Consider the following 13,927-nt stretch of genomic DNA (forward strand, 5'->3'; position numbering starts at 1 on the left):
CCCTTCTTCGCCGGGGTGGCGCTATCATCCGTGGAGTCGATTTCCGTGCCGGCATCTTCGCCGGGGTACTTCCGTCCCTCTTTAGCGCGAGCGCATTGATTGGCTAGAACGTAAAGTTCGGCCACATCCCTGACCTTGTTCATCGCCGGCTCTTCACGCATCTTATGATTGCGCACATTCTGATGGAATGCACTGATCACGGCGGCATGCTGAACGTCGGGGATGTTGTACTGCACCCGGCTGAACCTTTGCATGTACTTGCGCAAGTTTTCTCCTTCCTTCTGGGGGATGATATGCAAATCACTCGCCTGGCCCTGAGCTTGGTGGCCTCCGGTAAAGGCGCCAACAAACTCATGACACAGATCCTCCCAAGAAGAAATGGAGTCTACCAGCACATGCATCAATCATGACATAACATTGGGCTTGAGTGCCAACGGAAAATAGTTGGCAAGCACCTTATCATCGCGAGCTTCGGCGGCTTGCATCGCGATTGTGTAGATGCTGAGGAACTCTGACGGGTGAGTCTTGTCATTGTATTTTTCGCCAACGTCGGGCTTGAACATGCGGTGGGAGAGCCACTGGAACTGCCACATCTCACGGATGAAGGCCGGACAACCCACCTCGTAAGGTAGGCCACCCTAGCCTCCCGGTGCTGGGTGGTCCGTAGTGGAGCCTACCCGCCTGTCCGACTGGTGGCGCGCGTCACGCCGGCGCTCGATGCTGGTTCGAGCATCATCATGAACTCACTCCCGAATAACTTGGCGTTGTGTGGGTTCGCGGGTAGGACGACTCTATGGAGATATCATCCCGAGCGTCGTCGCGACGGACCGACACCCGCGGTGGTCGGGATGGGGGAGGGGAGTGCACCGTGGCTGCATCGCCTCTGGCCCGGCCTCCGCTGGCATGCGGTGGCCCGACTGAGTGACGTCCTACGGATCCCGCCGGCCGCAACCCATCATTGTTGGCGATGCCGACAAGGCACGGTGGCCCTCCATTCGTCAAGCATCTCCGCAGCGGGAGGAAAACCAAGGAGCAGCTGCACGCGTGCTAGGGCTTCTGCTGGCTTGGGCGGCGGTGAAAGTTGTGCGGACCGCGATGCGCCTCGACTTCTAACCGCATTAGAAGGAGCTGTGTCACGGCCCCGCAGCCGTTCGCCACCTCCGTCAGCACCTCGGCGCGCATGCTGGCCCTCCTAATCATGTGATGGGCGCACGGTACTCTTCCCAGTGCGGCGCGCAGGGTCACTGGCAGGGTGATGCTGCTCATCACGCACGACCGGAGAAGAGCGCCGTGGGCGCCGGTGTTGGCGTCTTGGAGGCCGCCGCGCCACCGTCTGGCGGCATGACGGCGCGCCTGGAGGGCCCCCCGCCGCCTGCGTGGGGCCCGACTCCATCTCTGGAGCCAGCGATGCGTGGCTCATCGCCTGGACTACGAACGACGCCATTCACTAGGCCTGGACTACCAGGGTGATGTTAGTTACCAATCCCGGCTCTGTGAGTTCTTTCTTCCATGATGACTGTCGGCACCAGTCCTACATTTCTTTCTCTGTGGACCGAGGAGAAAGGGGGCTCAGCAGGAAGAGGATTGTACCATGAGAGAAGCACATAGGTCAACTCGCTTCAAATATGAACATGGATTCTGGCAATGCAACAAAGTTGGGTCTCCTCCCTTACTGCCCAACCGGAGAGCGGACGACTAATGTGTTCCACTTATTGAATAGGGTCTATGGTCGGTCCTTGACCCCTGGACGCCGAGGGCGTGTTTGCGGGCCGCGCCACTAGTTCTCACCGCGACTAGCCTGCTACTGATCCGCACCGGTACTGGCAATCCGGTCCCGGACGAACCGATCTCCGTGGTCGTCTTCTTCTTAGGGGCCATGGCGATAAAGAACAGCTAGGCCAACTACTAGACCAGATTCTCACAATTGCGCCCCCTACCTGGCGTGCCAAAGATGTCGGTGGGAAACGACACCTATGGGATCACAAGAATCCCTACTACGGTTGCGGGGCGCGGGGTTGTGAGAAGTGCAGGATTAGCAATTGACACGGGGACCGTTTACCCAGGTTCGGGCCGCGAGGATGCGTAAAACCCTAGTCCTGCTTGGTGGATGTATTGAGTGTTCTTGAGCTCTTGAACTAGCTATGGGTACTGCCTGGTTCGAAAGAGCCGAATCCTCTCCCTATATGCCATGGGCCTCCTTTTATAGGCGAAAGGGGCTGCCATAGTGGCACATAGGAGGTGGAAAGGCCTACAATGGTGCGAGCTTATCGCTCATATTACAGGACAAGATGCATTTAATGCATGGCTTAGGTGTCCCTTCACTTTATCGGGGACGGGAGCGAGGCCCGTCCCGTCCGTCGCCACTCCTCCTCGCTTCGACACGCGCCCTGGCCAGCGATGCATGCGGTGCCATGTAGGCAGGCAAGCAGCTGAGGTGGCGTGGTGGTGGAGCCTTCACGAAGATCTGCATGCCGCCACGCAGGTGCGTGCTGAGTTGGCCTGGAAGCTGCATGTTGCCACGCACGTGCTGCCCAGCTGGTTGGGCTAGCAGCTGCATGCGAATGGCGACGGGGAGTTGTTTGGTGCGGGCCTAGCAGTGGCCCTACTGTCGCCTCTGGCAAGCGTCTTGTCGGGTGGCCCGGCGAGGGTCTTTTCGGGTGGCCCGGCAAGGGTCTTGCCGTGGCGCGCTGGCGTCCCAGGCAAGGATCTTACCGGGGGTATTGTGGGTTTCTTCGGTAAGGATCTTGGTGAGGATTGTTGCCTCCCAACCCCCATCTGATGCTGAGCATTCTATGTGTTCACAAAGATCTGCATGCCACCATGGAGGTGCCTCCCGAGCCCTGGTCCAACGTGGTTGTTGACATTCGAGGTCGTGGGCTCGAGCATGGCTCGCTCCGCTGGTGTGGGTGAGTTGCCCTGGCAAGGGCCTTGCCGGGGAAACTTGCTTTGCCCGTCCGCACTTTGTGGCCTTGAACCTTGATGTCGCCTTGTTTGTCTTGAGCCTTCCGCTTCTCTCCGACTTCCCTCCTTTGCCCTGCTATGTGTGGCCACGGCGCAAGGCTCTGACTGCCCGTGCACAAGTAATGGGGTCAAAAGGGGAGCCCCTACTTTTGTACACCGACACTTTTCCTTTAGAACTTGCGAAGCATAACATTTTCGCACGATCAATCAATAGAAATCGAAACAAAATGACGAGGCGGTGCTTTCCCGCTCGTTAGGCGGGCTAGTTCGAGTGATATGACATGCTACAGTGCCATCCACTTGCTCCATTTTTATGTAAGCAAGAGTTTACACTCTTACGCAGGAGGAGTGCGAAACACCGCGGATCTGATTTTGATCGAGGGATAACTGTTCCCTGCCAAATAATGGAGGACCATTAGCGATTATAGCATGATAGTTAGGGCATCTCCAGTGCTGGCCCACAAATTTACACCGGCATCTGTCCAAGGACACTCATGGATGCCATCCGATGCTACCCGCATACCTTTCGGCAACTGTATGAACTAACCCGACGAAATTCATGCAAACAAAGCAAATTTCAAATTAACCGGATAAAATTCATTACATTTCGAAAAAAATTCCAACAAACTAGACGAAATTCATTACATATTTCACATAAACCGTAGTAAAACCTACTGTAAACCTAATCTAAATGATTGCCGGCGCCCGACCACCATGTTCGGTCATGAACCGGAGAAAGCTGACCATTGCCTTTGCCTCCTCCTCATCCGCCTCGATAACCTCCTCCTCCAGAGCACAAGGTTCTGAAGATTTCCGCCTCCAAGTCGCCGTCAAGCAGCTAATCGGACACCGATGTTTACCCTACCATGCTTGGTGTCGACTAAGTGGAGTAGCGGTGGCCTTCCTAGGACCAGAGCAGCGGCGACCTACTGTGTGCTACTCTTCCTCGCAGCCGGCTGCGCCCGCGCACGTGCACCGGCTTCGTGGTCGTGGCGGCGCAGGGAGGCCGGGGGGTGCTGGCGATCTCCTTCGTTTGCTCCTGCAACAGTACGTTGAAGAGAGCTTTGGAGCGCGCCCGGAGCGGAGCCGCCGATGTCCCTCATCTGCTCCTGCGACAGTACGTCCAAGAGAGCTTCAGAGCGCCAGGAGGCCATGGTTGGAGTGGTGCCGACAGAAGGAAGGGACCGGAGGAGAATAAGTGTGCGTCTTTGGCTATGGCTGGGAGCTGGGGCTCAAGTTAATATAGCGGGCGAATGGCAATGAGCCGCGGCAGACGGATGGACAACTAGCATCGGTGTAGGTTCGTCAGGCGTGAATGCGGATGGTGCTTCAGTGACTTAACTGCAGATGCGTTGGGTTACTGACATGTGGGCCCAACGGGCATCTGGCACGCATGTGAGTGACACACCAATTGCACCTACAGTTAAGTCCGGTGAATGCGGCATTGACATTCTGGAGAGACGGTGACAGTTTCAGGCGGGAAGCGCTCGCTAGTGCTGGAAGGGGTTTCGGTGTGCAGTGGCACTAAGATCGGTCACTCACGATAGTACATACTCCGTACCATACTACCATAGTACCCTCTCTAGCTAGGCTGTTTTATAGATTGTCATTGTGATGCACGATATACATGAGCAAGGCGCTCCGAGTATGACCGTTGGTGTTGAGCTAGGTGAATACATGCTCGGCGTTCGCGGAGGCCTTCATCAAACGTCTAAACAGTAATGTCAGGCACCGCCGGGGCGCGCAGGTGATGGGCTCGCCGTTTGCGTTGCGCCATGAGCAGGACTTTGATTTAGAGGGTGGCGTGCATGCATTAGCATGCTTTGACAGCGTGAGCGTGAGTGTCTGACGCGAAGTATTTCATTTTCATTTGGCTGATGAGGGTGCGTTGCAGCGACGAGTCTGTGGTTTGATTCCCCACATATCCATAATTTTGGTTTTTACAGTATTTCTTTCTCCATTGACAGGTAGGCCCGCGTAGATAGATAAAGAACACGAGCTAATGAGGCGCATGCAGACTGTTTGACTGGTCAACCACACAAATACGGAGCTATACGCTGAGCTAGTGACCGTATAATCACTGTATCTAATATACAATGATGAAAGTGAGCTATCAAGACAAGTTCGATGACCCCAATGCATTTTACTCGGTAATAAATGACCAGGATTGAAGGGGAATCCAAATTTCCTTTGTCTACTGTCCTTGAGATCTTGAAAAACCAATGCACTATACGGTTGTCCGGCTACTCCACCCCAGAGCTCTCACCAAGCATGGTTCCTGCCACTGCGCCGCACACTAACCGGTAAGGCAGCAATGGCATCCCGTCGCGCCGAGTTCCTCGCCGCCCACGACCGCACACAAAATGGTAGGGAAGCGATGGCATCCCGCCGTGCCGAGTTCATCATCGCTCGCGACCTCACAACTATGTGGGAGGAATTTGAAGGTGCCAAGGCCGAATGGGCGGTAGAGCAAGAGGCGGCCAAAGCCGCACAAAGGGAGCGGAAAAGTCAGAAAGCACTAAAGAAAAGAGAGGCCCGCCGCCACAAGAAAGAAAAGGACGCACGCGCTGCTGCGGAGAGGTCGGCGGAGATCCAAGCACGGTGGGATGTCGCCGACAAAGCCGGGAAGGACAACGACGACGTCTGGCCAGCATGTGAGAAGTAGTAGTACTAGTAGTTAGTGTGTGTGTCTGTGTTTGATTATGAGCATGTACCAGTACTACTAGTTACTACTGTAGTTTTTATAGCAAATTACCAGTACATTAGCCTAGACTAAATGGAAAAATTCCTATCCTATGCATCAAATGGCATCTCTTTCTCTATAGGAATTGAGATGCATGTCATCTCACTTCCTATGATTTTCACATTCCTATAAAATTCCTATCCTATGAACGAAAGGAGGCCTCTATTGGAATAACTACTGTAGCTAGCAGTACTACCGGTACAGTTGTTTTTTTCAAGAAGCGGAATTCAATGAAGTCATGATGGTTCCTTCGTCCGAGAAACTTCAAAGTGGGAAGTGGGCCTGTGATTTGACGGCTCATTAGTCATTGTTACTGCAGCGCAACGACCGAGGTGACTCTCCCTTGGAGTTCTGAGTGCATGGCAAGTGGACCAGGATGGTCGACATCCCCCATGTTGGCGAACGGAAGTATTCTTTCCGTTATCGAGGAGCAAGGAAACCGCGTGGTATAGTATCACTGCTGATTGGTTCTCAAAAAATAGTATCACTGCTGATTTATAATTATTTTTTATTTCTGATGAATGCTAGTGTTTCAGCTCTTACGACGAAGGGTGCCAAACACGACACGTGATGGATGTCCCACACGTCAGCGAAAGGAGTGGGACATGAACAGCGTGGTAGAGCCCAGCGTAAAAAATCGGCGTGGTAGAGCGTCTCCACTTCTTCCACTTCTGGGTCGGAGACCACATGTAGTGGTACTTAGTGGTACAAACGATACAAAGTGCTACATGGAGAGAAAGACACGTCTAGTTGGAAGGTCTCGGGGCATACACGTAAACAAATATAAAAGTTAATATGTGCCTCCAACTAATATAGTAGTAGTAGAGCACTTAGGCACATACTCCATAACATCACCATGCATTGCACGTACAACATTTAGTGGTAGTATGTAGTAAGAGACAAATGCCGCCCAAGAGTTCCCTTCTCGACCTACTTTTGGATGTTTGGTAGAGTGTATGGAGGGTGCATGAGTCCTGCATGAGTCCACACTAGTTTAGCACAAATACACTAGAAGCATGCATGAAGAGAGCATGCATGAAGAGGGGTGTTGAGTTGAGCATGCATGAAGAGGGAACAACTATGCTGAGACGAGAACGCAACCAAACACACACTATATGCCATGCATGTTCATACCATTTGTGCCTTTCTACTTCACTTACTGCACTACATTACTCAGGTTCGTACGTCCACTCCCGGGTACATGTCTGTCTCGTAGTTCCAGTCCCATGTGTTCTTCATATAGATGCAACGATCCTTGCATAACACGTGCACCTTGATGCTAGATGTCTCGCGTATCGGCCGAAGGATAAAAAAAGGTCATGAAAAAAATAGAGTGGAAGAACATAGATTCCCGACGACCAAGAAGGAGCAAGGAACCTCGTGGTGGAGCGTCTGCACTCATAATATTTAATATTGTTCAGCGATATAAAATCAACCAATCATCTCCATAGTGGACTGGAAGAGTATGAAACACGGCAGCCAAGTGTAGTTACATCATACTAGTACATGGCTAACCCACGCTATCACCATATTTCTTGGCTTCCATGCGACACCTATCTCTAGTAATCGAGCAGCCTGTATCGCTTCTCCCTCCTCGTCTCTATCAAAGTGCGGCGGGCTGGCATTTTTGCCGTCTATTGAGGTCGGATAACTCATCACATGTTAGTGACATGCCAAGAGCATTCTAAAAAAATTTCTTTCACGTTCCTTTTTCGAAAAGAGAAAAATCCTTTCACGTACGAATTTGACTATATGCTTTGAGCAACTTGCATGTCCTATACTGCTCCTGTTTGATACTCTAACTTAGCTAGAGGTTAGACTAACTCATGACTAACCCTGAACTAACTGTAGCCAAAGAGGTGTTTGGGTGACAGGGTTAGATTGACAATAAATGCACTTGATTGAGAGAGAAAAGTGATTTTTCAGTGGTCCCAATGAGAACTATCTCTAGTTAGCACCTCTTGGGTGGGATAGTTTTTTTTGGTGGGTTCGGTGCAACTTGATCCAATTTAAACCCTTAGGCTTGGATACTTTAGGGCTATTTGAGCCCCAACTAGCTCAAACTAACTCTAACCCATGGATCCAAACAGGGCCTATGGCCAGTCTCGACGCGGAGCAGTCGCGTGCACCGGGAAGCGGCGCTATCTCGGCCGTCGTGCCACTTCAAAGCCGGCGCTGGTGAGAGGTCGCCTCCGTTCAGTCCAGGGATTAATGTGGCACTGATGCTCCAGGGCGACACTGGCCGTTTCACGCGGGAAGCGCGTGTTGGCAAGGGAGTATAGGTTTTGAACCGTTTCAGGTGTAGTACTGGTAGTTTGCAAAACTGCTCAATTATTGCACTCAGTTTTCTAAGAAATTGTGGTAAACAACATTACTCCACATCCCACTTCCCTTCTCCTTCCTCTTCCACCGCCCACGCACGTCCGCGGGAAGCGACTGGTCAACTCTTATATAGGAGTGCTAGCACAAAAATATGCATGCATGACCACTAAAATTTCCATATTAAAGCGCCGCTCTGGCGGGAGTATGGCGTATGTTGTTAGCTTCGACCGAACCATGGCTACCCGACGATGGCGACCAGAGAAGAGGCGGCGGGAGGGGAATGAATGCAGCTACTATTTGGGTTCGCCTTTCGGCTTAAATAAATGCGCAGCATCACACGTACCCGCAGGTGCACAAATTTTAACATACGTGTCTGCTTAAGTGGGCGTCACGTAACTAGTGTGTGTGTGAGAGAGATTCTGAGAGATAGAGTTGATGTCTACTACACAACCTTCTTTTTGTAGACGTTGTTGAGCCTGCAAGTGCACAAGTTTGTAGGACAGTAGCAAATTTCCCTCAAATGGATGACCTAAGGTTTATCAATCCGTAGTAGGCGTAGGATGAAGATGGTCTCTCTCAAACAACCCTGCAACCAAATAACAAAAAGTCTCTTGTGTCCCCAGCACACCCAATACAATGGTAAATTGTATAGGTGCACTAGTTCGGCGAAGAGATGGTGATACAAGTGCGAAATAGATGGTAGATATAGGTTTTTGTAAGCTGAAAATATAAAAACAGCAAGGTAACAAGTGGTAAAAGTGAGCGTAAACGGTATTGCAATGATAGTAAACAAGGCCTAGGGTTCATACTTTCACTAGTGCAAGTTCTCTCGACAATAATAACATAGATAGATAATATAACAAGCCCTCAACATGCAACAAAGAGTCACTCTGAAGCCACTAATAGCGGAGAACAAACGTAGAGATTATGGTAGGGTACGAAACCACCTCAAAGTTATTCTTTCGGATCGATCTATAAAAGAGTTCGTACTAGAATAACACCTTAATATACAAATCAACCAAAACCCTAATGTCACCTAGATACTCCATTGTCACCTCAAGTATCCATGGGCATGATTATACGATATGCATCACACAATCTCAGATTCATCCAACCAACATAAAAGTACTTCAAAGAGTGCCCCAAAGTTTCTACTAGAGTTTCAAGAACGTGTGCCAACCCCTATGCATAGGTTCCCAATGTCACGAAACCCGCAAGTTGATCACCAAAACATACATCAAGTGGCACATGATATCCCATTGTCACCACAGATAATCACGGCAAGACATACATCAAGTGTTCTCGTAAAGACTCAATCCGATAAGATAACTTCAAAGGGGAAACTCAATTCATCACAAGAGAGTAGAGGGGGAGAAACATCATAAGATCCAACTACAATAGCAAAGCTCGGGATACATCAAGATCGTGCCATAGATGGGACACGAGAGAGAACACGAGAGAGAGAGAGAGAGAGAGAGATCAAACACATAGCTACTGGTACATACCCTCAGCCCCGAGGGTGAACTACTCCCTCCTCGTCATGGATAGCGTCGGGATGATGAAGATGGCCTCCGGTGATGGGATCCCCCTCCGGCAGGGTGCCGGAACAGGGTCCCGATTGGTTTTTGGTGGCTATAGAGGCTTGCGGTGGCGGAACTCCCGATCTATCTTCTGTTCTGGAAGTTTTAGGGTACGTAGGTATATATGCATGCAGGGGGTACATCGGTGGACCTCCGGGGTGCTCACGAGGCAGGGGGCGCGCCCAGGGGGGCGCCATCCACCCTCGTGGGCAGCCGGGACTCCCTGTGGCGTGCACTCCAAGCCCATCTGGTTGGTTTCCTTCCGAAATTAACTTCTCCAATTGATTTTGTCCCGTTTTGACTCCGTCTGATATTCCTTTTCCTCGAAACACTGAAATAGGCATAAAACAGCAAATATGTGCTGGGCCTCCGATTAATAGGTTAGTACCAAAAATAATATAAAGGTGGATAATAAAGCCCAATATTGCCTAAAACAGTAGATAAAGTAGCATGGAGCAATAAAAAATTATAGATACATTGGAGACGTATCAAGCACCCCCAAGCTTAATTCCTGCTCGTCCTCGAGTAGGTAAATGATAAAAAAGAATTTTTGATGCGGAGTGATACTTTGGCATAATTTCAATGTAAATCTTCATAATTGTGATATGAGTATTCAGATCTGAAAGATTCAACACAAAAGTTTATATTGACACAAAAATAATAATACTTCAAGAATACTAATCAAAGCAATCATGTCTTCTCAAAATAACATGGCAAAAGAAAGTTCATCCCTACAAAATCATATAGTTAGGCTATGCTTCATTTTCGTCACACAAAGATTTTCCCAACTTCTATACCCCCGATGACAATCCAAGCAATTGTTTCATACTTAAATAATCTGAAACTTTTTCAACCTTCATGCAATACATGAGCGTGAGCCATGGATATAGCACTATGGGTGGAATAGAATATGATGATGGGGATTGTGTGGAGAAGACAAAAAAGGAGAAAGTCTCACATCAACTAGGCCTATCAACAGGCTATGGAGATGCACATCAATAGATATTGATGTGAGTGAGTAGGGATTGCCATGCAACGGATGCACTAGAGCTATGAATGCTCAACAAAAGAAAACTAGTGGGTGTGCATCCAACTTGCTTTCTCATGAAGACCTAGGGCATTTGAGGAAGCCCATCGTAGGAATATACAAGCCAATTTCTATAATGAAAAATTCCCACTAGTATAAAAAAGACAACTTATGAGACTCACTACATGAGGAACAAGGTGCTACTTTGAAGCACAATATATGAGACTCACTACATGAAGAACGAGGCGCTACTTTGAAGCACAAGTGTGGAAAAAGAGATAGTAGCATTGCCCCCTTTTTATTATTATTATTTTTATTTTGGGGCCTTTCTCCTTATTTTTGGGCCTTTCTTTTTTTGGGCCTTTCTTTTTTTTGGCCTTTCTCTTTCTCTTTTTTTGGGCAATGCTTTAATAATGATGATCATCACACTTCTATTGATTACAACATAAGGATTACAACTCGAAACTTAGAACAAGATATGACTCTATATGAATGCCTCCAGCGGTGTATCGGGATGGTGCAATGAATCAAGAGTGACATGTATGGAAAATAATGCATGGTGGCTTTGCCACAAATACGATGTCAACTACAAGATCATGCAATGGCAATATGCCAAAAGTAATGTATGTCATGATGATGATGATGGAAGTTGCATGGCAATATATCTCGGAATGGCTATGGAAATGCCATAATAGGTAGGTATGGTGGCTGGTTTGAGGAAGATATAAGGAGGTTTATGGGTGATAGAGTGTATCGTATAACGGGGTTTGGATGCACCGGCGAAGTTTGCACCAACTCTCAATGTGAGAAAGGGCAACGCACGGTACCAAAGAGGCTAGCAAAGGCGGAAAGGTGAGAGTGCGTATAATCCATGGACTCAACATTAGTCAAAAGAACTCATATACTTATTGCAAAAATTTAGAAGTCATCAAAAATCAAGTACTACGCGCTTGCTCCTAGGGGGATAGATTGGTAGGAAAAGACCATCGCTCGTCCACGACCGCCACTCATAAGGATGCACAAGCCAGGTACACTTCATGTTTCAAAGTTGTTACACAAGTTTAACCATACGTGCATGCTACGGGACTTGCAAACTTCAACACAAGCATTCTTTGAATTCATAATCACCCAACTAGCATGACTTTGATATTATCACCTCCATATCTCAAAACAATTATCAAGCATCAAACTTATCTTAGTATTCAACGCACTCAAAAGAAAGTTTCACATATCTTGAACACCAAGTATATTAACATTAAGCAAATTACCATGCTATTAAAGACTCTCAAAATAATATAAGTGAAGCATGAGAGTTCATCTATTTCTTCAAAAAAAAAGCCACCATTGTGCTCTAAAAGATATAAGTGAAGCACTACAGCAACAACAAACTACTCAGAAAGATATAAGTGAAGATCAATGAGTAGTCGAATAATTATGCAACTATGCAAATACTCTCTCTCTCATTCAATAATTTCAGATCTTGATACTTTATTCAAATAGCAAGAAAAGCTAAAGTAAATTACATTTCAAGGATAGCACAACTCATGTGAAGAAGCAAAAACTTAGGCTCAACTGATACTAACTGATAGTTGTTGAAGAAGAAAGGTGGGATGCCTGCCGAGGCATCCCCAAGCTTAGATGCTTGAGACTTATTGAAATATTATCTTGGGGTGCCTTGGGCATCCTCAAGCTTGAACTTTTGTGTCTCCTTAACTCCTCCCATTTCATGGTTTCTCTTTTTTATCAAAATCTTCATTCACAACAAACTCAACAAGAACTCGTGAGATAGGTTAGTATAAACCAATGCAAAACCTTATCATTTTCTACTGTAACAAATCACTAACATTATTACTCAACATTGCATAATAAATTCCTATGCATATTTAATACTCCTATCCTCAAATAGAATCATTAATCAAGCAAACATATGCAAACAATGCAACCATAACAGCAATCTGCCAAAACAGTACACTCTGTAAAGAATGCAAGAGTATCAATACTTCCCTGGCTCGAAAAATTATGAACTAAAATTCCCATTGTAATAAATTTATCAGAGCTCAATACTAAAAAAGATTCTACATTATACCACTCGCTTACTTTTCTAGGGAATTTTTGCAACAGCGGTAAACTTTCTATTTTCAAACAGCAACATGTATACTAGCAAAATAAGCATGGCAAAGGCTATCCTTGAATTCTTTATTGAAACTAAAGATGCAAAACATTATTGTAAATAACAGCAAGCAAAAACTAACAAAACGAAATGATGCTCCAAGCAAAACACATATCATGTCGTGAATAAAAATATAGCTCCAAGTAAAGTTACCGATAGACGAAGACGAAAGAGGGGATGCCTTCCGCGGCATCCCCAAGCATAGGCTCTTGGTTGTCCTTGAATATTACCTTGGGGTGCCTTGGGCATCCCCAAGCTTAGGCTCTTGCCACTCCTTATTCCATAGCCCATCGAATCCTTACCCAAAACTTGAAAACTCCACAACACAAAACTCAACAGAAAACTCGTAAGCTCCGTTAGTATAACAAAATAAAACCACCACTTAGGTACTATAATGAACTCATTCTAAATGCATATTGGTGTAATATATACTGTAATTCAACTTATCTATGGTTCATACCCTTTGATACTACTCATAGATTCATCAAAGTAAGCAAACAACACATAGAAAACAGAATCTGTTAAAAACAGAACAATCTGTTGTAATCTGTATCAAACATATACTTCTGGAACTCCAAAAATCCTACCAAATTAGGACGTCCTCAGAAATTCGTGTACCAATCCCGAGAAAAAAGAATCAGATCATAAGCACGTTTCTGTGAATTAACAAAACTAATTTACTGGGTGCAAAAGTTTCTGATTTTCAGCAGGATCAACACAACTATCACCGTAAGCCATCCTAAAGGTCTTACTTGGCACTTTATTGAAATAAAAGCTATAAAACATGATTACTACCGTAAAATAATCATGTGAACACACAAAAACAGTAAGGATAAATATTGGGTTGTCTCCCAACAAACACTTTTCTTTAATGCCTTTTAGCTAGGCATGATGATGACAATGATGCTCACATAAAAGATAAGAATTGAAACATAACGGGAGCATCATGAAGCATATGACTAGCACATTTAAGTCTAACCCACTTCCTATGCATAGGAATTTTGTGAGCAAACAACTTATGGGAACAATAATCAACAAGCATAGGAAGGTAAAACAAGCATAACTTCAAGATTTTCAACACATAGAGAGGAAACTTGACATTATTACAATTCCTACAAGCATAT

The sequence above is a fragment of the Triticum dicoccoides genome, chromosome 3B, assembly GCF_002162155.2.
Source record: "Triticum dicoccoides isolate Atlit2015 ecotype Zavitan chromosome 3B, WEW_v2.0, whole genome shotgun sequence".
Classification (NCBI taxonomy): Eukaryota; Viridiplantae; Streptophyta; class Magnoliopsida; order Poales; family Poaceae; genus Triticum; species Triticum dicoccoides.